The sequence below is a fragment of the Alnus glutinosa genome, chromosome 12, assembly GCF_958979055.1.
Source record: "Alnus glutinosa chromosome 12, dhAlnGlut1.1, whole genome shotgun sequence".
NCBI classification, from domain to species: domain Eukaryota; kingdom Viridiplantae; phylum Streptophyta; class Magnoliopsida; order Fagales; family Betulaceae; genus Alnus; species Alnus glutinosa.
In genome coordinates this window covers 648,765-674,648 of record NC_084897.1, presented here as the reverse complement: position 1 = coordinate 674,648, position 25,884 = coordinate 648,765, and the positions used below count along the sequence as shown (strand labels likewise).

At 34.4% G+C, this 25,884-nt stretch overlaps 1 long non-coding RNA gene and 1 pseudogene across 2 annotated transcripts; both read left to right on the top strand.

Moving 5' to 3' along the window:
• Window positions 1-1,608: 1,608 nt before the first annotated feature.
• LOC133851459 (uncharacterized) lies at window positions 1,609-7,669 on the top strand (annotated as a pseudogene).
• A 3,089-nt stretch (window positions 7,670-10,758) lies between these two features.
• LOC133852015 (uncharacterized) lies at window positions 10,759-15,072 on the top strand. 2 transcript variants are annotated; one of them, XR_009895878.1, is made up of 4 exons: window positions 10,759-11,061; window positions 12,887-12,987; window positions 14,001-14,129; window positions 14,914-15,072. It is a non-coding gene; the product is annotated as an uncharacterized LOC133852015 (long non-coding RNA). The 2 variants fall into 2 exon arrangements; XR_009895877.1 differs by lacking the exon at window positions 14,914-15,072 and having other exon boundaries at window positions 10,760-11,061; window positions 14,001-14,345.
• Window positions 15,073-25,884: the final 10,812 nt, after the last annotated feature.

The window sequence follows — 25,884 nt, the reverse complement described above, 5'->3', positions numbered from 1 at the left end:
ACGTAGGCCTCTTTATTATCGATATACATTTCTTTTGCAAAAGACCAGAAAAAGGTAATCTCCCTGCTTTAATTGAAGAAACGGACAGGACAAGAGGATATATGTTCCAATTACTAATCTTAAACAATGTTCTGGTCGGCAGTGTTTAGAATCCAAAATAAAAATTGAAAATTTCTTTGTAATTTGTACACTATAGAAATAGCTAAAGAATCTGCTCACTCAAAATGGGAGCAAAATGAGATATAATAGAACGGGATCGGGCAGATTGACACTGCCTTATAATAGAATGAGATAATTTCAATAACTGTCTATTTGGGTTTGTAATTTTAATAAGTGCGATTTAAAAATAACAATTGTGAAATATGTGATTTTTAAAAACGTAATTTTTTTTTCTAATTAAAAACGAAGTTAAGCATTTAGCAAAATCGCAGTTTGGCTTTTAAAAAATATCAGTTTAACTTTGAAAATTGTATATTTTCAAAATAACATCCCATTATCTGCGATTTGAAACCTCATAATTTTTGCGTTTTCAAATCGTTATACTTTTAAAAACGCAATACCAAACGATTCATTTATCTACAATTTTGTTTATAATCTCATCACTTTTTATATACCTAATCTCAATTCAAACATGAGTAATTCTAGAGGTCATACTTATGTCCCTCTAATAATTATATGGCTTTTAAAATGATTATTTGATCAAAATTCAATTATAATTAATCACAAGTTAAATGGTGATTTTAAAAGTCATATCATTATTTGCGGGACACAAGAAGGATATATGTATGACATCTAAAATTACTAATCAAACACAACCTAAAAAATACAAGTAATTATAGAAGTTACTCTTGTGTCCATCTAAGAATAATGTGGCTTTTAAAATCACTACTTGATCAAAATTCAATAGTGATCAATCACAAGGTCAATGGTGATTTTAAAAGCCACATAATTTTTGTAGGGACATAAAAGTGATAAAAAATTGACTTCTAGCATTACTCGAAAAATACAATAAAACTAAAATTAAAACATTAATACAAAATAATAGAGTATAATGTGAAATTAATACTAGGGTGTATAATAAATTTTTTTTTTTTTTTTTTGAAAATACTAGGGGGTATAATATTAATGGTAAATAATCTCAACGAAATCCAAAAATTTAATATTAATTATATTTTAAGAAATATTCGCAGACCTAACAAGTAAACGAGGGGTCTATAATTAATTGACTAAATCAGGGGTCGCGAATACTCGGAGGTCTTCTCGTGGGCCCGCGCCATTAGACGATTGTGGGTCCTCTTTTGAGCGCACCCTAAGTTTTAGGCGAATTGATGTACAGCACAGAAGCCGAATCCCCTGCAAGGTCTTAAAAATGGGTAGTGGTTGGGGGGAGGCCATTGATCGGCTCCCTTCCCTTTATATTAAAAAACCCTCTTTTAATCCAAAAGAATGAATAAAATAATATAAAAAATTAAAAGTGAATTAAAAGTGAAATTTTTAATATAAAAGGGAGGGAGCCGGTTAATGAGCAGCCCCAGCCACTACCCCTTAAAGATATGGGTAGTTCAAATGTGATGGTTCCACTCTGTAAATCCGAAGTGGAACCATTCCATGTCTCTAAACAACAGTCACTCCTTCGGTTCAAAAAAAAAAAAAAAAAAGCAGTCACTCCTCCAAATACAAAGAACCAAAAAAGGTTTGAGGAAGTAGTTGCAGAGACTCTAAGATAGACACGGCGGTAGAGGAACGAAGAAGCGAGGATGGTTGGGGATGTGAACGGAACGACGTCGTCAATGGCGGAGGCGCAGTACGTAGGGGCGAAGACGTCGGTGTGGTGGGATATAGAGAACTGCCAGGTGGTGCGACCCGAACTCGATCGCGCAGAACATAAGCTCGGCGCTCGTGAAGATGAACTACTGCGGGCCCGTCTCCATCTCCGCCTACTGCGACACCCAACGCATCCCCGCCTCCATCCAGCACGCGCTCTCCAGCACCGGCATTGCCCTCTACCACGTCCCCGCCGGTACCCTTCTTTCTCTAACCCTACCGCGATACTTTTGCGGATTCTCTCAAATCTGCGATTTCTGCGTCGCTTTTTTTTTTATTTTATTTTATTTTTTATTTTTTTATTGTGATTTTGGATTTTAAAAGATCTGCTGTGAGTGTGGTTTGATTTAGCTTTTCTGCCGCTTTGTTGTCGATGGATGTGGCTGTATATTTGTTGGTTTAGATTTTATCTCCGCTTGTTTGGTTTTTAGGTCTCGTGTTTCGTGTTCGTTTATTGCTTTATTGGAAAGGTTCCACTACAGCACAGATGCTGTAAAAATATTTGAGCCTACTACAGCACAGTTGCTGTAAAAATATTGAAAGCCTCAGATTTAATCACATTTCATTTAAGCCACACGTCGTCGTTTTTTATCCAAAGTCTCCTTCTTCCCTTCGGACCCTTACAGAGAAGATTGGTTTTGCTCAATCCTCCGTTGCACAATTTCACACATACAGTTATACTCTCTCGCCCATGAAAATCAAGAGAGAGAGAGAGATGAGGCGTTTTTATACCTTCTGTTGCAGCTTCAGTCCCCCTTCTCTCTCTCTCACGGCTTCACCTCGATCTATTTCTCTGTCCTCACACCCTCTCTATACTTCTCTATGTTTTTCACTGAAATCTTCAACTTCGCGGCTTCTTTAACAAGTTATAAGCTTGAAAGAACTTCTTGTGTCATAGTTTGCCTTGAAAACAGATGGCGTCAATTGCCTCTACTTTTTACCCACACTTTGTTGGGCACCACGACTTCGTATGGGTTAAGGATATCGGATTTAAATCTGGACCGTTGTTATTTTTACAGCAGATCTTTCCTCAAAGAGTGCTCAGGTGAGGGAATTTCAGAGAGCGATAGAGAGAGAAAACTACCTCAAATCCATAAAGTCCCTTACTGATTTATTGCTCTAAAGTTTCCTCTTGAAATTTCATAGAAGCATATTTTTTTTTTGCTGGAGAAGGAAGGGTAAGTGGCTTCTTGTTTGAGGAGGGAAGGACATTTGAGAGGGGAAGAGTCAGAGAAAAAGAGTCAAAAGACACGTGAAAGATAGAAGGAGAATGCGTCTTCTCTGTAAGTGCCCTAAAGGAAGAAGAAGACTTTGGGTAAAAAACAAAAGAAGAAGAAATGTGATTAAATCTGAGCCTTCCAATATTTTTACAGCATCTGTGCTGTAGTTTCCATTTACAGCACAGAAGCCAGATCCGAGATTTTGTGTTCCGCGATTGCGATAATCTTCCATCTTTGATTTTTGCATCGATTTTTCTCTCTCTTTTTTTTTTTTTAATAAGAATTTGGTTCGTTTTCGCTGTGTTCTGTTATGTGCCTGGTATCTTGGGTGTCTAGAGTGTTCTTGGGAGTTCAGCTTGCGACTTGTGGAATTGATCCAGTTCTTCATGGGACACGTGCATGGACCTCGGTTGGACAGCTGGGCAGTTGGAGATAGCTGGATGCTGCTTCTTCGCCGTCGTTCATTTAAGTACACATGTTAGTGGTGTTGTGTTAGTTGCTGACTACTCATGTTGGCGTTAGTTACTTATGTTATTTGTCTTTCCCTAAAAACCAGTCCACTTCTCCTCAGAAGTAGGAACTTGGGTACTGCATGTGATTCAGGTTGTTAGTGGGTAAGTGGTGCGTAGCATTAGGCATGCATGACAGTTAGTGGGTATCTTCAGTTGTAATTTAGTTTGTATTTAAGTTGGTTATGAGTATGAATGAAACAAGAAGAAAAGTTCAGAAGTAAAGAAAGGAGGCCTTGACCCCTCGAAGTGTCAATTTACTGTTTTATTTCTATCCATTTCAATTTCAGCAATTTAGGCTCATAAGAGCATTCTTAGTAGCCTCACCAAAATAGTTAAAAATTACTTTTCTTTATTTTGGTGAGCCACTTTTTAAAAATTCTCCCAGCAGCCTCACCATTTTAACTATTTACTATCACTATGTTTTTTCTTTTTTCTTTTTTTTTTTTTTTTTTTTTTTCAGATTTCTTTATTCTTTCTCTATTTAATCTTTTTATACAACAAGCTACTATACACATTCATCGTGAGATTAGATCATTGCTAAGAAATTCACAGAAGTTTTCATTTACTTATTAACCAAATTCTAGAAAGAAAGAAAGAAAAGATAAATGAAAGAACCACAAAGTTTATGTCAGGAACAAAAAAAACCTTCATATCCATGAAATAAGGACATCATCGTGTGAGAGAGATGCGAGATGGGAGAAGAAAATGAGAGAAAAAAGGAAAAAAAAAAAGTGTGCTGAACATGTGAGAGAGAAACGAAAAACAAAATTGGTGAGTGAGTTGGTGAGTGAATATTACTCATCAAAATTGGTGAGTATTTTCACTCACCAAAACTTTTTGGTTAAAGTGGTGAGGCTGCTGGGGGTGTTTTTTTAGTGTTTTCATCAAATTAGCTACTAGGAATGATCTAACAAGTGGTATTAGAGATGCGTTTCTGCGACCATGGTGGAGGGAGCTCGATTTGCTCAACTTTCGGACACAGTAGTAGTCAATAGAGAAGAAACAACAGCCAACAAGACCACCCTTCAGCAACACACAGAGATGTTGAAGACCTTGACGAACAAAGTAAGTTCCCTAGCTAGTAGTTTTGCTTCTCTTAGTCAGAACCAAAACCAAACCAGCAAGAATGAAGGGGATCCTAGGGGGGAGAACAGTGGAGAGAAAAGTGGGGAGAAGGGGGGAGAACAATGGAGAGAATAGTGGGATGAATGGAGGTAGACAGGGTAGCCATACTGAAACAGAAGGAGGCATTCAAACCCGGACCTTGAAGTTAGATTTCCCGACGTTTGATGGTTCTGATCCAGGAAACAGATTCTCAAGGCTCAGCAATTCTTCAACTACAACCGCACTCCAAATCACCAAAAGGTTTCCTTTGCAGCTTTCCACATGGAAGGAAGAGCCTTCACATGGTATAACTGGCTAACAGATTCAGGGTATACAGGAGGATGGGAGGACTTTGTGAGTGCCCTCAAAACCCGATTTGCCCCCTCAGTCTTTGATGACCCAGTAGGAACCTTCACCACACTCAAACAAACCACCACCGTAGAAGATTTCCAAAACCGATTTGAAATTCTCTCCAATAGAATCCAAGGGCTTAGTGAGGATTTCAAGGTGAGTACTTTTCTTAGTGGCCTAAAAGAAGAGATTAGGATTACTGTTACCATACTCAAACCAAAGGACTTAACCATAGCCTTTGGATTAGCAAGGTTGCAAGAAGAAGTGAAGATGAGAAGTAGAGGTCACACATACCAAGCTTGGGTAACCAATTCCCAGGAGTACACCAAGCTAGCTACAGCCCCTGATCCAGTAGATCCACCTCTCATTACAGCCTCAAATCTAGTCCCTGAGACCCGAAACACCAACCATCCATACCCTACCAATTTCAACAAGAGGCCTAGCATACCCATTAAGAGATTAATCCCAGCCCAAATGCAGGAAAGGAGGGAGAAATAACTTTGTTGCAATTGTGATGAAAAGTTCCAGCCTGGCCATGAATGTAGCCAACCTAGGCTCTTCTTGCTGGAAGGAATTGTGTTGGGTGAACAAGAAGAAATAAGGATAGAGGAGATAGTGCAAGGAGAGGATCCCGAGTGTGGCAGCAGACAAGGACTGGAATGAGCTTCGGCACTCTTTTCCCGACCTTGTGGGCAAGGTCTTTTGAACAGGGGAGCCTTGTTATGTGCCTGGTATCTTGGGTGTCTAGAGTGTTCTTGGGAGTTCAGCTTGCGACTTGTGGAATTGATCCAGTTTTTCATGGGACACGTGCATGGACCTCGGTTGGACAGCTGGGCAGTTGGAGATAGCTGGATGCTGCTTCTTCACCTTCGTTCATTTAAGTACACGTGTTAGTGGTGTTGTGTTAGTTGCTGACTACTCATGTTGGTGTTAGTTACTTATGTTAGTTGTCTTTCCCTAAAAACCGGTCCACTTCTCCTCAAAAGTAGAAACTTGGGTACTGCATGTGGTTCAGGTTGTTAGTGGGTAAGTGGTGCGTAGCATTAGGCATGCACGACAGTTAGTGAGTATCTTCAGTTGTAATTTAGTTTGTATTTAAGCTGGTTATGAGTATGAATGAAACAACAAGAAAAGTTCAGAAGTAAAGAAAGGAAGCCTTGACCCCTTGAAGTGTCAATTTACTGTTTTATTTCTATCCATTTCAATTTCAGCAATTTAGGCTCATAACATGTTCGGTGAAGATTATTGAACTTAAGGAAGATTTGGTATTTTACTCTTATTTATGTGAATACTAATTTTGATTAGTAGGCATTAGTTAAATTTATTCCTTTTCTTGCCCTTCAGAGGTTCACGTTTTGTTTGCTTTGTGTTTTCAAGAATTGTTAATTGCACTTCCATTCGTCTATGAACCCTGTGATGCAAATAGCTTTGACTATCTTTATCCACGATTTTCATTTTCTTTTTTTCTGGCCAACTCTCACAAACTTATTGATGGACTACACAATTAGATTGCGATGTTTTTCGAAGTGTATTTGTTTTCATTGACACATGAATGTTTGTAACAGGTGTGAAAGATGCGAGTGACAAGAAGATTTTAGTCGACATGCTGTTCTGGGCAGTAGACAACCCTGCTCCCGCGAACTTTATGCTGATTTCTGGTGACAGGGATTTCTCTAGTGCACTCCATCAGCTGCGCATGAGGAGGTATAATATTCTTCTAGCACAGCCGCAAAAAGCATCTGTGCCCCTTATTGCTGCAGCAAAGACACTATGGCTTTGGACGAGCCTCTCTGCTGGAGGACCCCCGCTTTCGAGTGGTGAGTCATCACAGTTTACTAACGGTGAGCCGAGCATATCAAGAGCCTCAAGCGTGCCAGTCAACGAACTAAAGAGACAATCAATCTCTCAGGCATCACATCCATCTAAAAGAATTGCTATAGGTGATAATTCCCAATCAAGTGAGAAACGGAACTTCTCCCCAACCTTAGTGAACCGAGCACCTCTATGTGATACGTGTGGAAAACCGCATGCAGGAGAATGTAGGAAGGCAAACCTGATCTGTTTTAAGTGTGGTAAGGCCGGTCACTTTCAGAAGAGTTGCCCAAATAAGAACCACCAAGGGGCTGAAGCCACAAAAGATCAGATTTCAGCAAACACAGTTGGCCAAGGCAAGGGCGAGAACACTAATCCTTTGAGTATTGATATTGAGAAAGCAGGTATGCGGACCTTATCACGACATTTATTGAAGCCTTTAAATATCTTTTTATTATTAAAAAATAATTCTCATAATAACATAATATTCTTTTTTTCACTTTTAATTTTTAAATAATATAATGTCGTTTGGACATTATAACGGCATATAAAATGGATTAATTCTAATGCCATATATTAGAATGCCAGACATCGTATCCAGAGAAAAGGCCTGCAATAGAGGAAGATTCCAAGCCAACCGTAGGCAAGAGTTATCCACCAGAACTAGGAAAACAGGTACCTCCTTGTAACAAGTGTAGAATAATGCATGTGGGAGAATGTAGGATGACGGGCCCGACATGTTTCAAGTGTGGTAAGTTTGGTCATTTTCGGAAGCATTGCCCTACAAATCGTGTTGGAGAATTAAGGTCGCAAAGAGGCGGATATCAACAACAAAAACATGCTTGAGCCCGAGCGTATTCTCTTGTCCTTAATGATGCTGATAGAGAGGAATTTGCAGATTTGGAGATAGACACCATATAAGGTTAGTACTCGTATGCACCGTAATCGATTAGTCGAACCCATAAAATAGATCATAGTACTATATAAAATATTGTTTTCTTACACCCTTTTTAAAATGATAAGATCGACCACTTATAATAGTCGAAGTTTTCATCTATGAATAAGCTTCTTTCCTAAAAATGGTAGATGAAATTTCAATAATAAAATATACAATAAAAAGAGCCCTGATGAGATAATTGATTAAAAAAAAAAATGCATTATTTTTCTACATCCTTTTTCTCTTAGGATATGTTATTAATCAATGTTAGAATAACCTATGATCAATAATTAAAGGCTACACTTAAAATTTGTGTCACTAAGTAAAAGCTTAGAAATTAAGTTTACTTTTTGTGTAGAATAAATTACGAATTTCGAGAACAAAAATCTGTTAAGGAGGAAGAGATATAACCTCTCATATTTTAAGGTGTAAAATATAATATCTTAAAATAAAATTTAAAGACCTAATAATAATAATAAAATAATATGAATATTTATATATCAGTTTTTAATAGATATTTATGAGATTAAAGCATCATACGACGAAAATCCATATACAACATTATTAATTAACGAGTCTTTTATTATTATCAAAAAAAATCATCATTACCCATTACTTACCTTTGATCCGGAACTCCTGCACTCTCTTGTTCTTTGACAGTAACCGAAGTTTTTCCTCTCAACATGTTGCAGCCAGCAAGGTTTCTACAAAGAAAACCTGAAAAGATTCTCTTATTTCACCCTCTCCGTTTTGTCCAGCAAGCAGGAAACAAAAGTCTCTCAGAAACTCTCCATCTTTCTTTCTTGTTTTTGTACAGAAAAACTAGGAAATGAACCTCTCAAAACACTCCCTCTCTCATTCGGTTAGAACTTAAAACAGGATAGGATCAAACCTTTTTCACTCCCTGAGCATTTCGGCCAGCATCAGCAAAAACAGAGTAGAAAAACGTTTTCTTTTCCACTGTTCTTTCCTTGACTTTGTGCAGAAAAATCACCCTCTCTATTTCGGAAAAGCATAATATCCAGCAAGCTTTTATTTCTCAATCATCTCTGTCTCTGTCTCTAGATCTGCAGGAAAGAAAAAGAAAGGGAAAAACACTCAACTCTCACCCACTCGGCCTGTACAAAAGAAAAGAAAAGAAGTAAACAGAAAAGACGAAAAGAACAAAGGAAAGAAAAGAAGAAGGAACTAAAACTCTCTCACGGTTAGAAACAGAGAAAAAGAAATCCTCCTTCTCTCACGGGTCAGCAATCGGAAGTGCAAAATATATCATTTTGTGATATATTTGAGTAATTTTCTTATTAGCTTTGATTACATGATTTTAAAGTTAATGGTTTTTTAAATGATTATGATTTTATAAGTTGTATTAATAAGTTATTAATGTTTTAAGTGGTGTTTTTAAACAGTGTTTTCAAAGCGGAGTGATTAAAATATAAAATACGTTGTTGTAATGCCCGAGTAAAAAGTAATGTTTTATAAAAGCGTTGTTGTACTGTCTAAATGCTTTTAAATACTTTTAGGCATTTAATATATTAATGTTGTTATTCTGCCTATATTTTATAAAGATTAAAATAAATATTATTTATATTTATGTTGTTGTGCTATCCAGTTGTTTTTAAAAGGTAAAACTCATTATTTATATTAATGGAGTTTTTATGTTTATTTGATATAAAAATATATATAAGTTTTTAATACTAAAACTGTTATAATGCCCGTTTTACTTAAAATGGTATTTTGGGTATTAATTAATTAATGCTGTAGTAATGCCCACACGAAATATGTGGTAATATAATTGGTCAATTTTATATGTCGTTATATTGTTAGGAAATTATATTAAGTGGCTAGAAAACAAAAGTGATAAATGAAATAAAATAGATTTCTTAGCAATTTTGTACTAACACACTATCACATGTACAAGATTGTATTGCAATGAGCATTTGTGTGATTATTATTTGAAGTAGGATAAAACTATGAGTATTTCTTACTCACTGGGGATGATACGTGGTTGTCTTTGATGATGTTGTGATTTCTGTTTTATTTAATTGTATGCAAGTTTGGCATTTTACATGTTTTGTTTGGAATTATGTATATGTTATCGTTATGACTAATAAATGGGTCAACATGAGTTGGGAAAGTCGTCGCTACCCTTGGTAAGAATATTAATAAGTTGGGAAAGTCGTCGCTACCCACGGTAGGAATATAAATAGGTTGGAAAGTTGTCGCTACCAACAGCATGGGAAAGTCGTCGCTACCCATGGTAGGAATGTAGATAGGTTGGAAAGTCGTCGCTGCCAGTATAAGTTGGCCAATGCCAAGATAATGAATGAGACTGTACAAATGAAATTGTTAATGAGATTGTGCATAAGAATATATAACTGTCATCATATCATTGCATTGTACCTATAAACTATTTATAGTAAGACTGGAGATGGTAAAATTCCCACGGCTACCGGGTACTCAGTTGCGATTAATGGTTATTACAGTTTAAAAACTGGGTAATCTCAACCGGTTTTTATTATTATATATAATTATAATTATAATTATATATATACACCACCTCACGGCTTGTAAAGACCAAGAAAATAAATAAAGAATTTATTAATTAATAATGTACATTTATTAAATTGATGGAACAAATAATTATATTCTAGGTAATAATATTTATGTTATTGAAAATAAAATAAGTCTTAGGTGAAATAATAGAATTACAATAATAATAATAACGGGTCTTAATGGAATAAATAATTAATTAACCGGGTAGTGAGTAATTAAATGTAGGATTATATATTAATTGTTAAAAGAAAGGATTTTAATATTGTGGGGCCCTAGTGTAATTTATGGAAGTCTAGACATTTAAATAAAAATGTTCTCTCTCATTGCCACATGTCAACTTGTGAATGGCTAAGAGAAGATTTCTCTATCTTCTCCCAACCACTCTGTGCATGCCATGTGTCCACCTTATCACTTCCCCTTTTTCTTTTCTTCCCCTTTTTCTCCCCACCCAACGCCTCTCTTCTTCTTCTTCCTTTTCTATTCTTTTTCCCTTCTCCCCTGCTTCTCACGCACACACATATCCATCTCCCCCTTCATCCTTATTTCCTTTCTTCTCCCCATTTTCCTCATTTCTCTTCTCCTCTACCATACACCCACACACCCGTGAAAGAGAGGGCTGCCGTGTGAAGGAGAGTCGCCGTGGGAGAGGATTACCGGCTGGAAAATGAAGATCCAGCCACGTTGCAGCCCAAGAAAAAGAGAGAAGAAGAAGAAGAAATAGGAGATCCGGCAATGGGCTTTTGTGGGGGTAAATTTCTAGCCTTTCTTCGTGTTTCTATGTTACCCATTGTTTATAAAGCACGAAAATCATGTGAATAGTTTGAGATTTGTTTAGATCCGGATTTTACGTTAAAATGGTAATGGGTTTTAGTTTTTAGGAGGTTATTGTAGATTTTTGGGGTGAAAACCAAATGGGTATTGTTGAGAATTTCTTGGATTTGCTTTGTAAACCGAATGGGTTCCATTTGGTTTGATTTAGATTGAAATCGTGGATTTTGCTTAAAATGGAAATTGAGGGTTTTATGGTGAGTTTGGAAGGGGATGACCGAATGGTGTATATCTTTTGGGGTTTTGGTTTTTAGTGATTTTAGCTTGTGTTTAATGCTTTACTGTTGATTGTTGGAATTTTAGGTGAATTTCCATGGGATGGACCGAGTGGGTTGTCCTCTTGGGGTCTTGGATTTTGGTGTTGGATGTGAAGAAATCTCGATAGATTTGATGTTGTATTTTTGGAGCTTAGCTTAGTGATTGATAGTTTGAGTTTGAAGAGTGTATGGGCTAATTTGGATGGGTGTTTTTGGTGGAACCCAAATCTGGTTTTGGGTTGGTGATTTGATGATGTTGGTTGTTAAGTTAATGGAGGTTTATTTTGGTAGCTCATGGTTAATGCCTTGGGCAGAATTATGAGTGGAGAATAAGAGAAAAGAGTAAAATAAATAATTAGTAAAAATGGGAGTAAATGGAAATAAAGTGTAATGAGGGTCATTAAGTTAATAGTTTAAGTAAGATAAAGGGGTAATAATGATAAACAAGTGAATGGATAGTGTCACAAGTGAATAAATTATAAATGGATATGAAGGAAATACAAGGATTAATGGAGTTAGTCAAATAAACATAAATAGTGAGTTAAATGTTGAAATATAAACATAATTAATATTGGAATAAAGTTCATAAGAACTATGGATTATTAATAAATCAATTATTAGCATAATGTTTAGTTTTGAGTCTAGGTATGTGCCTCAAGTTTCAGTAAAGGATATATTATAAATGTGATTATAATCTAGTTTAATATGAGTTATTAAATTAGTATGTTAAATAAGATTAAAGTCTTAAATCTAAACTACTTGGAAAGTGAGAAACTAATAAGAATAAAATATTAGATGTAGTGATTAAGGTTAAAAGAACATAGAGTTGTTATGCCCAATACAATCTTAAGTCAATAAGTATACATAAGTGAAGGAAATACATAATAAGCTCTGGAGTCATTTGGTAAATGTAATTGGATGATTAATGTGTTTACCTATGTAATATGAAACCTCTAAGTGCGTTAGGAGACTATGTTTAACTTAATAAGCCTTCTATGCATATATGTACCTACGTATGTATATTGACCGAATACACATAGTTAGCCTAAGTGGATAAGCAAATTATTAGACTTAATTGATAATAATGACAATAAGGTGACTAAGTACCTAATTCACCTATCCGTATACACATGATATTTATGTGTATCAATTGATTAGGTTTAAGCGTTGTATGTGTGTGTGTGTGTGTGTGTGTATATATATAGGATTAAATATATATTGTTAACTTAGTAAATAAGTATCAAGCTATTAAAGGATTAACGATGATAATGTGACGAAATAATAATTAGTAGGCAAATAAAATAGTAAACGCGACTTAAAAATAATAAGCGAAATAATTATGAGGCTATAACCAATGGTTAACCTAATGGTAGGCAAGGTACTTAGTTGGCTTTGGAAGCGAGTAAAGCGACGTGTGAGCACGCGGGTAGTCTATGTGTCATAGAGTATATGTTCAATAGCATAGTTTAACGTCATAAATATTTGCAGGCACATGTCGTGATTGGAAACTTCATCGTGTCCTCCAATCTAGAGTTCAAGTAACTAGAACACAGGAGAAATGTTTGAGTCAAGAGTCCGATGCAGCCAAGGTGAGTATTCTACTCACTGAGAAGTATTATTTTCTAAAATGATGAATTGCAAAATATATATTGTTTTACAAACCTGAACCAACTGTATGTTGATTATTAATTGTTTTGGATGATTTGAGTACTTTGGAGTATATTGAAATATTGATGATGTTTTGAACTATGAATATGATTGGTGAGTTTAGAGTGAGTATAAAGATTTAAGTTATGCAAATTGTGAAAGAAATGACATGTTGAATTGATTATGTTTTGTAAAGAAAGCATGTGTTGAAGGCATAATTTATAAAATGAAATGTATATTGTGTATATTGTTTTAAAGCATGATGCATATGCATATGAACGCTAAACGTGCATCGAAGTGAGGTTCACAACTCACGGGAAATAATGCTTGGGGTAATTCCCATGATGCTTGGGGTAACCCATGATGCTTGGATTAATTTCCATGATGCTTGGATTTATTACCATGATGCTTGGGGTAACCCATGATGCTTGGATTAATTTCCATGATGTGCATTGCATAATCATTCATAGCATGGTTTTGATGAGTGATGTTTTTATATTATGAGTAGTTTTGCTATACGTATTGGTATGCATAAGAGTTTTAATGGAAAAGAGCTTATGTATATTTCTATCGGATAGTTGCATGATTTAAATGCCATTGATTTCTAACGTAAGGATTATGTAAACCTAAGCAAATAAACCTTAAAGTATTATCGTAGGTGAGGTCGTATGTAGTTGTTTCTACAACAGAACTTCTGCGTATAATCTTAGCTGCCAAGTATGTTCAAATGTTTTCTATTAGCCGGTGTGTGCTATATCAGCTATGGGGGTTTTCAAACAAAAGTTTATAAAATTGGTGGCTGTTATAGTGTACGCATGACTAGAAAAGAAAAGTTGGTTCTTTGCGAAAACTCAGTGAATAGTATACCTCTGAGGTCTTAGTATATTTATGTATGCTAAGACGGTGGGCTAATAATTCCACCTGTACGGATGCGGCAACCCCCGCAACCGTGCAGACGTTTATGCTTTGGTTGCAGGTTTTGCGGATATAGTTATTGACTCGTCCACCTAGTGTCTGGGATGCTATGATTGGAGCATATCGCGACAGTCATAAGTCACCGACTCATGGGTAGTCCGCATTTTGGGTATTTTATTTATGGCTTGTGTACCACGTGACACATATATTTGTTGAGCCTATATTTAGTATGTAATTGGTGTAATATGTTTTATAAGCCTTAAATAGATAGTCTTGTAAATGGCTCTTGTTGTAATTAATTGTTATGTATTAGATGTATTTCCGCTTATGATATGTGTTCCGCTGCACATTGATTATTATATTCCACTGTTAGATTTAACTCTGATTATCAGGTACATGTTATGGGGCATGTACCATATGTTGGCTGAGCGACATGTAGTCGTGCCACTGTGATGATCCGTTTGTATGTTTTTATATAAAAAAAAAAAAAACGGGTCGTCACACGGCTCATGCACGCGGAACTACGGAAGACTCAAGATCACTTTAACCCTAATTTTCGTCACTTCTTCACTCTTCTTCAGCAGGCTGTCTCTTCTTTCTCCACTTCTCTTCTCTTCTTCTTTCCTTCTTTTTTCTTCTTCTCTTTTCCTTTTTTCTTCTCTTCTTCTTTCCCTCTTCTTCTCTACTGAATCTCTGATACACACATACGCCCAGTGCCCAGTGCCCACGTTGACGAGTCCCAATATGGTAGTACCCACTGTCGGTCTGATCTTTTCTTCTTCTTTCCTTCTCTTATTTTCTTCTGATCCACTTATTGTTCTTCTCTTTCGATCCACGCCCAGTGTTCCTTTTCCTATTGTTTGCAGATTTCGATTTTGATTTTTGTATAGGAAATATTTTCAGATTTCGATTACTTTAACATTGTCTCTTTGTGTTTTTCTTTGGCATTGCAGCTACTTCCAGACTTCCGATGTGCCGTATATCCATGGTGATTTATGGTGTGTCGTAGATCTGTTGCTATAAATATCCATTCAAATATTATGTTTAGACTTATTTTTGTTTTTTTTTTTTTTTTGAATTTGTAATGTTCCTTTTTTTTATTTTTTTTTTTTGGGGGGGGGGGGGGGGGGAAGGATGGCAGGATGCCATTTTTATCTTTTACTTTTTTATGTTTTGCCAATTTCCTAAAAGATGATTCATGATGGTAATTTGGTATTTCATGTTATGGAAGGTTGGAAACTAGAAAGCAAGCTTACATTCTACAAACTTACGGTTTTTTTTTTTTTTTTAATAGATAAATTACAGACTTACGGTTACCCTTACCCAGCCAAATATTGGATTTAAAAATAAAATAAATTGAAAATTTCAACAATAAAAGAAAATCAGTTAATAACCGGTTTAAAATAATTTGAATAATTGGCGGTATTTTTACCTACCGATTGCGGATTGTTAAAATATGAATAACCAAAGACCCCGGTTGCGGTAGCGATTATAAGCAAATAATCGCTACCACAACCTGTTGTACACTCATACCCACAGTTATGATAGGATTGTATCATTTGTTAAAGTTTCTCAGCATTTATCTATCCATCTATGATAAGACCGTATTATGTGTTAGCGTCTCACAACATCTATCTATCCATCTACACTAATGAATGAGACTATGCTTATAGAACTGTTAATGAGATTGTGCATATGTATATACAACTGTTATCATATGATTGCATAGTATACTTTTAAATAGAGCAGTATTTCATTATGTTATTGAAGGTTGTTGACTCACTTGCCCATAGTATTATCACCAAAATCACAGGCAAGTTTATGCAAGATGGGAAGAAGATCAGGATTATTGGAATAATTCTATTGATATGTAGTATTTAATATGTTGGTTTATTTTAGGAGAAACAGTGCTTGTGCATTATTAAGTGTCGCATGTGGCACATAAGTTATTGCTTTAAGTGTATTTATTATATTAATTAGGGTTAAATATACTTCTGGTCCCTGAGTTTTGAAAACTTTATTTCTTAGTACCTGAGTTTCAATTCGCATCACAGATGGTACCTCAATTTTGGGAAAAGACTGAATTAATATCTCAGTTAAGTTTTTCGTCTAAAAACTAACGGCTCGCCGGGTTGACACGTGTTGTAGTATAAAAAAAATAAAAAAAATCTTTAAAAATTAATTAAATATTAAAAACTTTAAAAAAAAATTGAAAAAAAAAAAGAAAGAAAAAAGAAGAGGGGTGGTGAGCCACCCTCTTGACCGGTCTGGGGTGGCCGAACCACCCCATGGCAAAATAAATAAATAAATAAGAGTTTTGACCCTTGGGGTGGTTGAAAAAAAAAAAATTGCAAGGATTTGCCCATGGGGTGGTTCGACTACACCTAGGGGTGTAAACGAGCCGATCTTGAGCGGGTATTACCTGTCCGGGATCGGCTCGTTTAAGTAACAGTAAAGCTCGAGCTCGAGCTCGAGCTCGACACGAGCTGAAAAATCCTGTGCGAGACCGGCTCGCATAGGAAAATATATTGTCCGAGCTCGAACTCGAGCTCGATCATTTTGGTCGATCCCGAGCTCGAGTACTCGGCTCGAGCTCGGCCCGAGTAAAAAAAAATTCAAACAAATACAAACACAAAATAAGCACTACAATACAAACAAGTAGATCAAGAACCTAAAACCAAGATCTTAGAACCAACCAACAAATCTCATACACAAAATCTAGAAAAAGAAAAGCAAGTGATAGGTAAATAGAACGCAAACCCGATGGAACGGAGTTGAAGCCAGCATCGTTACAATCGAACTAGAAGTGTCATTCTCAATCTTAGGGCGCTTGACGTCGAGTATACCGACGCCAGCACCAACGCCAGAGTTGTGAGGAATCCTGTGAAGCTTTCCATCAATTAAAAGCTGATTCTCCACACCTTGTAGTTGTGGACTTGTAGCCAAGGTGTTTTAGAAAGAGTAAGTATTGTCACTAACTCACAGGTCTCACTTGAGATCCGTTGAGAAGATGGAAACTTGCAAAAATTGTGAGACCTGTTGAGATTTGAGAAGAAGATGGAAACTTGCAAAAATTTTGGTAGACGAGAGATGCATGCGTTGAGGCATTGAGCAGAGTGTGTGAGGCATTGGGCAGTGTGTAAAACGCATAGACCATAGTGATAGGTTGTGAGCTGGTGTGTGGCGTTTGCTTAAATGATAAGTTAATTCGCAAGTCAGTTAAAGAGGGAGACAAGTTGGTCGTGCAAATGTCAGTCTTGAGCCTCCCTCCATGTCAACTCACGTCTGCAAAAAAACGTACCTGATCTGCGAGCATCCATTCAGTGGACTAGAAAATTAATTAGAGCTAGTGGGCTCTTGAAACATTTTTTTGTGCTTCACTTTTCTGCTTTACGGCCCATTTTCCTTTGCCATGGATCAAATGCTACAGTGCATAACTGCCTCTCACCACTTATTATTTACTATAAACTTATTTTTTTTTCTTAATTATTATATATTTTATTTTTTCTTTATATGTATTCTTCCCAATGATAACTTGAAAAAGCATGATCTTATTTGAAATTTTGAATCTTAATAACAAAGCAAGTGAAAATTTATAATTGTAATGTTGATGAATTCCGTTTAGCCCATTTAGCTAGCTATGGCTGGTGGTTACAAGACCCAACACATAATTCAAAAATTTGGGATTAAATTATTATTTTGATATATTCTTAAGATCTTTGAATTATTTTTAAATGGCATGAAGTAATTTGTAAATTAAGCTAATTACTACAACTAATTTTATATTTTTTTTAAAAATAAAATAAAAAACAATAAAAAAGCAAAACAGATATTCCATGGAAAACTATTACAACAAAATTGTTGGTGAATTATATTTTGATTTAGATTAGTTTTTTTTTCAATTTAATAATATATATTACCATGTACCAAATACGTTGTTAAATTGTTTTAAATTTTCAAGTGCAGTGACACTTCAGGAGCCATTGATTGCATTTCAAAAAATAATAATAATAAAAAAAAATCTCCATCCTAAAAAGTGAAAAGCCAACTCATGCCTTAAAAGTTGAAACTCAGGGTTAAGAGGCCAATTGCAGCAATTTTCTTTGGTATTCGGTCCAATAAAGCAAACTCAAGCCTTAAAATTCGGTCTCGTAAAGCGATCTATCTTTATTCGTGTTCAACGAAGATAATTCGTGTCAAACTAGCACAACTCTAATTAATTTTTTTAATGCTCAATTATTGAATTTGATTTTTTACATATGCTTATTAAATATTTAATGGTTAATTTTTAAAAAAAATTATTAAAATTGTGTAAAAGTTGTGCAAAAAAATTATTTATATCATTTTGCTTCACAGTCCAACCTGTTTTTAAACCAGAGGTTAGATTGTGATTCTTAACAATCAACTCTAATGACCAACTTATATGACGTATTCCCTGATGTTTAATTATTTAAAATAGTATGTTTGGCAATAGAATTTAGAAAACAGAATATGATTCTGATTCTACTTTATTCAAAAACAAATCATATTTTATTTAACTTTTTCAAAAATAAATCATATTTTATTCAACTTTTTCTAAACAAATTATATTTTACTCAACTTTTTCTAAAAAGTCAAACCTTAAAATTCGTAAACAAAATAAGAATTTCTTATATTACTTGTGAAAATATAGGAAGTTTTTATTTTATTTTTTCTTATTAAATTTCACAATTACAATTTCATTTATTATTATTTTTTTTAAGAAAGTTGTGCTTTAAATAAATAAAGCACAACTTTCTTAGTTTGACTGCACAATTCTCATCTCCTTGTTTAACTAAATTAAAGGCCAAAATGTGCATAGTAAAATAAGCTCTTCTTTTTTACTTAAAATAAAAAACAAAAAATAAAAAATTAGCTCCTCTATTTTACAATAACGTTTCAATACATAATTACACATTTAAACTGTATAACAAACAATTGAGGAAGACCAACATTTTATTGCAAGACAAATATCAATGTGGAGAGATCCTTATCCTTGCAAAACTCGTTGTTTAGACTAATTCCCCTCGAACAAAGAATTTATTTTTTAGTAATTGTTGAAAAATAAATAAACAAATAAAATAATTAAACTATTGAAAGGCAGTGCCAACCATTTCTACGCTTTATTTTGAGGCTTGAGCTATCGGAACCTTGCTGACCGCTCAAGTAGATAGTTTATAGCTGATTACGGCCGTAGCCCTTTTCAACTTATATATAATTTTACACTGTCACACTTAATAATAAATTAAAGTGAGGTATATTATTTGCACAGAAATTATACACAATGCCTTTTGGGTGTGTTTTTTTTATTATTATTTTTAAATTTTTTTTTTTTTTAAAAAAAAGCCAAAACGGCATTGCCATTGTAGCATTTTGTGTACAATATGTCAATATGTGTGCAATTGTGCGAATAACATAAAAGTTAGTGAGATCATGCTGCATGCAACTAGGAACAAAAATAAATCTTGGTTTGTTATGTAGATTTGGTCAATCTCATTCCCGTATTTGTATTTTTTTTCTAAGATCTTTTATAATCATAAGATTTCAATACTTATATATATGTGTGTGTGTGTGTGTGTGTGTGTGTGTGTGTGTGTGTGTGTGTGTGTGTGTGTGTGTGTGTGTGTGAATTATGAATCATATGATTCATATCATATCATTTTATTCATAAGATTATCTATAAATCTATGATAAGTAATTAAGTATGATCATTATGAGTCATAAATCATAATTATCTACTAATAATATTAATATCATATGATCATACGATCTAAATATTATCATATGATAACATATTTAACATATTAGCATAATCTAACAATCCGTATGACTTTAGATCTTGGATCAAGTGATGTAATGATTATTAAATATCTAATGATACTACTTTTTCTTTTCTTTTTTCTTTTTTTTACATGTGTCCACGCAAGGGGGGAATTCAAACTAGTGATCTCTGATTCATAATGCGTGATCCTCAGCCGATTGAGCTATCACTTGGGGACATCTAATAATACTACTAATAACATATAATAAAGTGATTACATGTCATTTGCCACAATATTATATTATTATATGATTGTATAGTCATATAATCATATTATATTACATGAATAATATGATTACGTATCTTGATTGTCATTATATCATATAACTAACAATTAAATATTGATACTGATATACATATAACCAATAAATTATAACCAATTAATATATGCTGACCAATGACCATTTTTATTTGTTACTTAATTTATGCTTACATATAGTATATTGTTTATTAATATACTATATTATAAAAATAAGTTATATATATATACACGAGTCGAGCCTTAATAAACGAGTCGATCCTTATACGAGCGAGTTCACGAGCTTTAATCGAGTCAAGCCGAGTTTATACGAGTTTGCATCGTTTAATAATCGAGTCTAATTTCCGTGTTCGCGAGTAGCTCATTTAATAATCGATTCGAGCACGAGTCGAGTTTATTCGAGCCGATCTCGAGTAAGCTCACGAGTAGCTCAGCTCGTTTACACCCCTAACTACACCCAATGGCAAAAATTTCTTCTGTCATGGGGTGGCCGAACCACCCCCATGGTTGCTGAGCCACCCTCTTCTTTTTTCTTTTTCTTTTTTTTTTCTTTTTTTTTTTTTTAAGTTTTTAATAATTTTTTTAGTTTTATTATTATTTTTTTAATTTTATAATTAATTTTTAAAGATTTTTTATTTTTTATTTTTCTAATTTTTTATATTGTGACATGTGCTAACCCTCAGGGATTGACACGTTGCGGACCGTTAGTTTTTGAACGAAAAAACTTGACTGAGATACTAATTTGGTCTTTTCCTAAAATTGAGGTATCATCTGTGATGCAAATTGAAACTCAGAGACTAAAAAATAAAGTTTTCAAAACTCATGGACCAAAAGTGTATTTAACCTTATTAATTATATATTTAGATAATTTAGTCAGCTCTGTTGTGTTATGTTCCTAAGTTGTTGAGAAAAAAATATATTTCGTTGCCAAATTTCAACTCTGATGATGTCGTAATGTCACGTGAAAATGAAATTTTCACTTACGCTTTTTCTTTTTTTGTAAAAAGATGGGCGTTACACTCTGTGTGTGTTCGGTCAGTAAAAAGAAAAGAAAAGAAATAAAAATAAACTCCCAACTCTCTTCTCTTCTCTTTCTCTATCTCGGTCTCTTGGGTTGTAGCAGAAAAGAAGAAGTCTCATCTCTGTCTCTCGGCTCAGCTTGAAAAGAAAGGGAAAAAGTTCTCCCTTTTACTCTCTGTCAACTGGTCCCTGGGTAGCTAAACCTTAGCACTTTGATTATGGAATTTATTTCCATAAACATGAGTGACTAAACCTCTTGTTAAGGCTAGAGGTGATGCCTAGTATTCATATTATGTATTCGTGAGACCATTTTGTTCTTCATGGTTTAATAATTGAATGTTATGGATAATTTTAATTTGAAATAAGTTTCATGATAGCAAGTTTATTTTAATTTGTTATTATTTTCTCTTATATCAAATGCTTATCCTATTTGATTTGATATGATCCAAATTAATAATATATGCTTAATTTATTGTGTCATGTTATCAAAACCAAATTTTAATTAAACCATATTCAGTTTATTTTATGAGAAAAGACTCATTCACAACAGTTGTGCACCAATCAGCACTCTTATTTTATTTTAAGAGTGCTTTATTGCTGAATCTTCCGATTAGGAGAATTGAAATTCTACCTAATTGAGTTATCATAGTATGTCTCATGAATACATAAAATGATATTAGGTGAATCTTTGAAACCCTAGTATTTAAATGAATACATAAACGATTTATTTATATGCAATTTTGTTTAAAATCTCATCACTTTTTATATACGTAATCGCAATGTCAAATACGAGTAATTCTAGAGGTCTTACTTATGTCCCTCTAATAATGGTATGGCTTTTAAAATGATCATTTGATCAAAATTAAATTATAATCAATTACAAGTTAAATGGTGATTTTAAAAGTCACATCATTATTTGCGGGATACAAGAGGGATATGTGTATGACATATAGAATTACTCGTCAAACACAACCTAAGAAATACGAGTAATTATAGAAGTCACTCTTGTGTCATTTTAAGAATGATTGGGCTTTTAAAATCACCACTTGATCAAAAATTAATAGTGACCAATCACAAGTTCCAATGGTAATTTTAAAAGTTACATAATTTTTTGAGGTAAACAAGAGTAACAAAAGATTGACTTCTAGCATTACTCAAAAAATATAATAAGACTAAAATCAAAACATTAATACTAAATAATAGAGTATAATGTGAAATTAATTCTAGGGTGTATAATAATAATATATATATATATATATATATATATATATTTTGAAAATTCTAGGGTGTATAATATCAATGGTAAATGATCTCAACAAAATCAAAAAATTTAGGGAAAAGTACACATACCCCCCTCAAGCTATCACTTAATTGTCAATCTACCCCCTAAACTACCAATTGTGTCAATACCCCTCCTCAAACTATAACTCAATTGTCAATCTACCTCCTAAACTACCAATTGTGTTAATATCCCCCTCTCAAACTATTAAAAAATATCAATGTCCCTCATAAAACCAATAAAAAGACAAAAATTACCCTAATTTTTTTTTAGATAGGACAAAAATGTCATTATAAATTCAAAAAAAAAAAAAAAAACCAAAACTATTTTTTTAAAAAAAAAATAAAATTAAAAACTAAAAAATATTTTTAAAAAACAAATTAAATAAAAAACGAAAAAAAATATGATTTTTTTTTTTTTAAAAAAAAAAAAGCAAACAAAAAAATAACTGAAAATTATAAAGACATTTTTTAAATAAAAAAAAAACGAAAAAGAACATTTTTTTTAAAAAAAAAAAAAGCTAGAAAAAAAAAAAAGAAAAACTAGTTTTTTTTTTTTTTTTTGGGTATAAATTTTTGTTATTTTTTATTTTTTAATAATTTTATGAATGATATTTTTGTCAATAAGAACATTTACATTTTTTGATAGTTTAAGGGAGACATTAACATAATTGGTAGTTTGGAGGTACCTTAACGGATCAAAATCCCCTCAAATTTTTTAAATATTTGAGATTCTTAAATTGTTAAATTCTAGCCATACTTTACATCTAACGGTTCACAATGTGCCAACTATTTACATGAAATAAATGTTAAAGCATTTATTGATACAACTTTTTGTTGATAACATTTATTTCATGTGAATAGTTAGTACATTGTGAACCATTAGATATAAAGAATGGATATGATTTAACAATTTGAGAATTTCAAATGTTCAAAAAATTTGAGGGGATACTAATTCTACATTGACAATGAAGTGGTAGTTTGAATAAGTTATGTGTATTTTTCAAAAATTTAATATTAAGGGTGAAATACTCCATTGGTACATGAGTTTTACGTGTTTTTAAATTTAGTACATCAGTTTTGTTTTGTATCATAGGTGGTACCTGATTTAGGGGTAAAAACTCATTTGGTACCTTTGTTAGATTTTCTGTCCAAATTTTAGCACCTTGCCTCGTGTCAACCGTTGAGGTTGACACGTGGCACTATATTAAAAAAAATAAAAATCTTTAAAAAATAATTAAAATTTAAAAAAAAAAAAAGAAAAAAAAAAAGAAGAGGGGTGGCTCCTTGGCCCGTCTGGGGTGGCCGATTGGAGGGTGATTCTGTAACGCCCCGAATTTGAGCTTGCAAATTCGTAAGCAGAAACCTCCAGTTTCCACGTGACATTACTACATCAGAGATAAACTCTCGCAGCGGAATATTTTTTTGTTTATTTTAAAAGATACATTAGAGTTTATTGAAAGACAAATGTAAATAATATATTCCAAACTGAATACAATAAGCCAATGTAATCTTCAGTGCTAACAAAATCCAATCCTTGAGCTCTATATACTTTCGTACCTGCATAATAGGCTAAACCGCCCATATAAAAATATGGGTCAGTCAACTGCTTTCAATAATAATAAGATTACTGACTTAATTAAATATATGCGATGCAACAAAATGCCATAATATGATGACAGTTATAAACACTTAACGCCAAGGATCCAAACCCAAAAATCACTATCCTTTCTACGGGCTTTTCACTGAGGGTCCTTTCTTAAGGCCTCAGTCCTGGGTTGTCTATCCCTCTCAGAGTACCAAACCCACATACTAGGGTTGTCTATTCTCTCACAGGGCCTCAAATCCCACAAAACTCCATGGATGTCTATCTCTCTCAGAGCCTCAAACCCACCAACTGGGTTGTCTATTTCTCTCAGAGCTTCAAAACCGAGGATGTGTATCTTTCCTAAATCCATGGATGTCTATCTCTCTCAGAGCCTCAAACCCACCAACTGGGTTGTCTATCTCTCTCAGAGCTTCAAAACCGAGAATGTCTATCTCTCCTAAATCTAAGAATGTCTATCCCTCAGAGCTTCCTATCTGTCTCTATGCCTTAATACTAAAACATGTCATATTACAAACAATATGCTCCAAACAAGTTGCATACTATTAAATAAAGCAGATATCAAAACATTAAGGAAAGCTCTACGTGTATCACTCTGAGTGAGTAAGGAATACTCACAGCCCTTTTTGTACAGTTTCTCAGTTCATCATATTAAGGATTTTTACTAGAAAATCCAGTGAAAACAGTGAGTTCGGTCACGGGAAGTTGCCGGATATTCGCTGCCGGAAACGGGTCACTGCCGGGTTGGATTTCCGGGTTCGGGTCACGGGTTGACGGATCGGGTTGCTGCCGGGTCGGGCTGGTTGCACACACTCACATTATTTAATCTATATCAATCCACTCACATTATTTAATTCACACACTCACATTATTTAATTCATATTATTCCACTCACATTATTTAATTCACTCACTCATATTATTTAATTCACACACTCACATTATTTAATTCACAATAATTAATACCCTGAAGTTGTCGGGTTTGTCGCCGGAAAATACCATCCCGATCGCCGGAAAATGCCATCCAGCACGGGGTTCTGGGTTCGTGCCTTACGGGTCTTCGTCGGAAATTCACTGGAGCCGCCGGAAATCGCGCCGAACTTCACAACCGAGGGTCGGGCTTCATGGGTTCCAATGAAAGGCCGGGTTCGGAGTTATGGGTCTCTCGGGTTACTCAGGTCTCGGGCCTGCTGGGGTCTGGGTCACGCGGCTACGGGTTCGGCTGGAATTCTGGGTCTGGGCTTGGGTCGGGGTCCTCCGGGGTTTCTCCTTTTCTGACTCACTCTACAATCTCCCTTAGCTCTCATCTCTAACACCTTCTCACTCACTCTGTTTCTCTCTTCAATCTCACAACCGATCTCTCTCCCTATTTGCCTCTCTTCCTCACATCTCACTCTTTCTCTCTTAACATCTGACAATCTCTGTGTCTCACTGCCTCGGTGAAGAAGGAGAACAGAAGAAGGGAGAATATAAGGGAGAAAGAGAAGAAGAAAACAATAATAAAAAAAGAAGCAAGTGCTGGAAAAGAAAGGATGAAATAAAATAAAGAAAAGGAACAACATAATGATGTCTAACGATGTCTAACGGGCAAGTTGGCCACTACATATAAATATATATTATAAAAATGGAATATAAAAGTAAACCAATTGCAATTATATATATGTATTATTGAAGAAGATGCGGTAGGTTGGAGGCACTGAGTCATTATTAAAGTGTGAGGGTGATGAGTGGAGGGAGTAGATGGGTTTAATTTAAGCAGAGTGGGGAAGTTGGTGAGGTGGGCTGAAGGTTTAATAAAATCAATGGAGGACGAGTTGGGTTGAATTATTTAGCAGAAATAAGGCTTTGAATCTATTTTACACTAGGTCTTTATCAATAATAATAAATCACTAGAGTGAAATTTTAAACCTGTTTTGAGTCTAG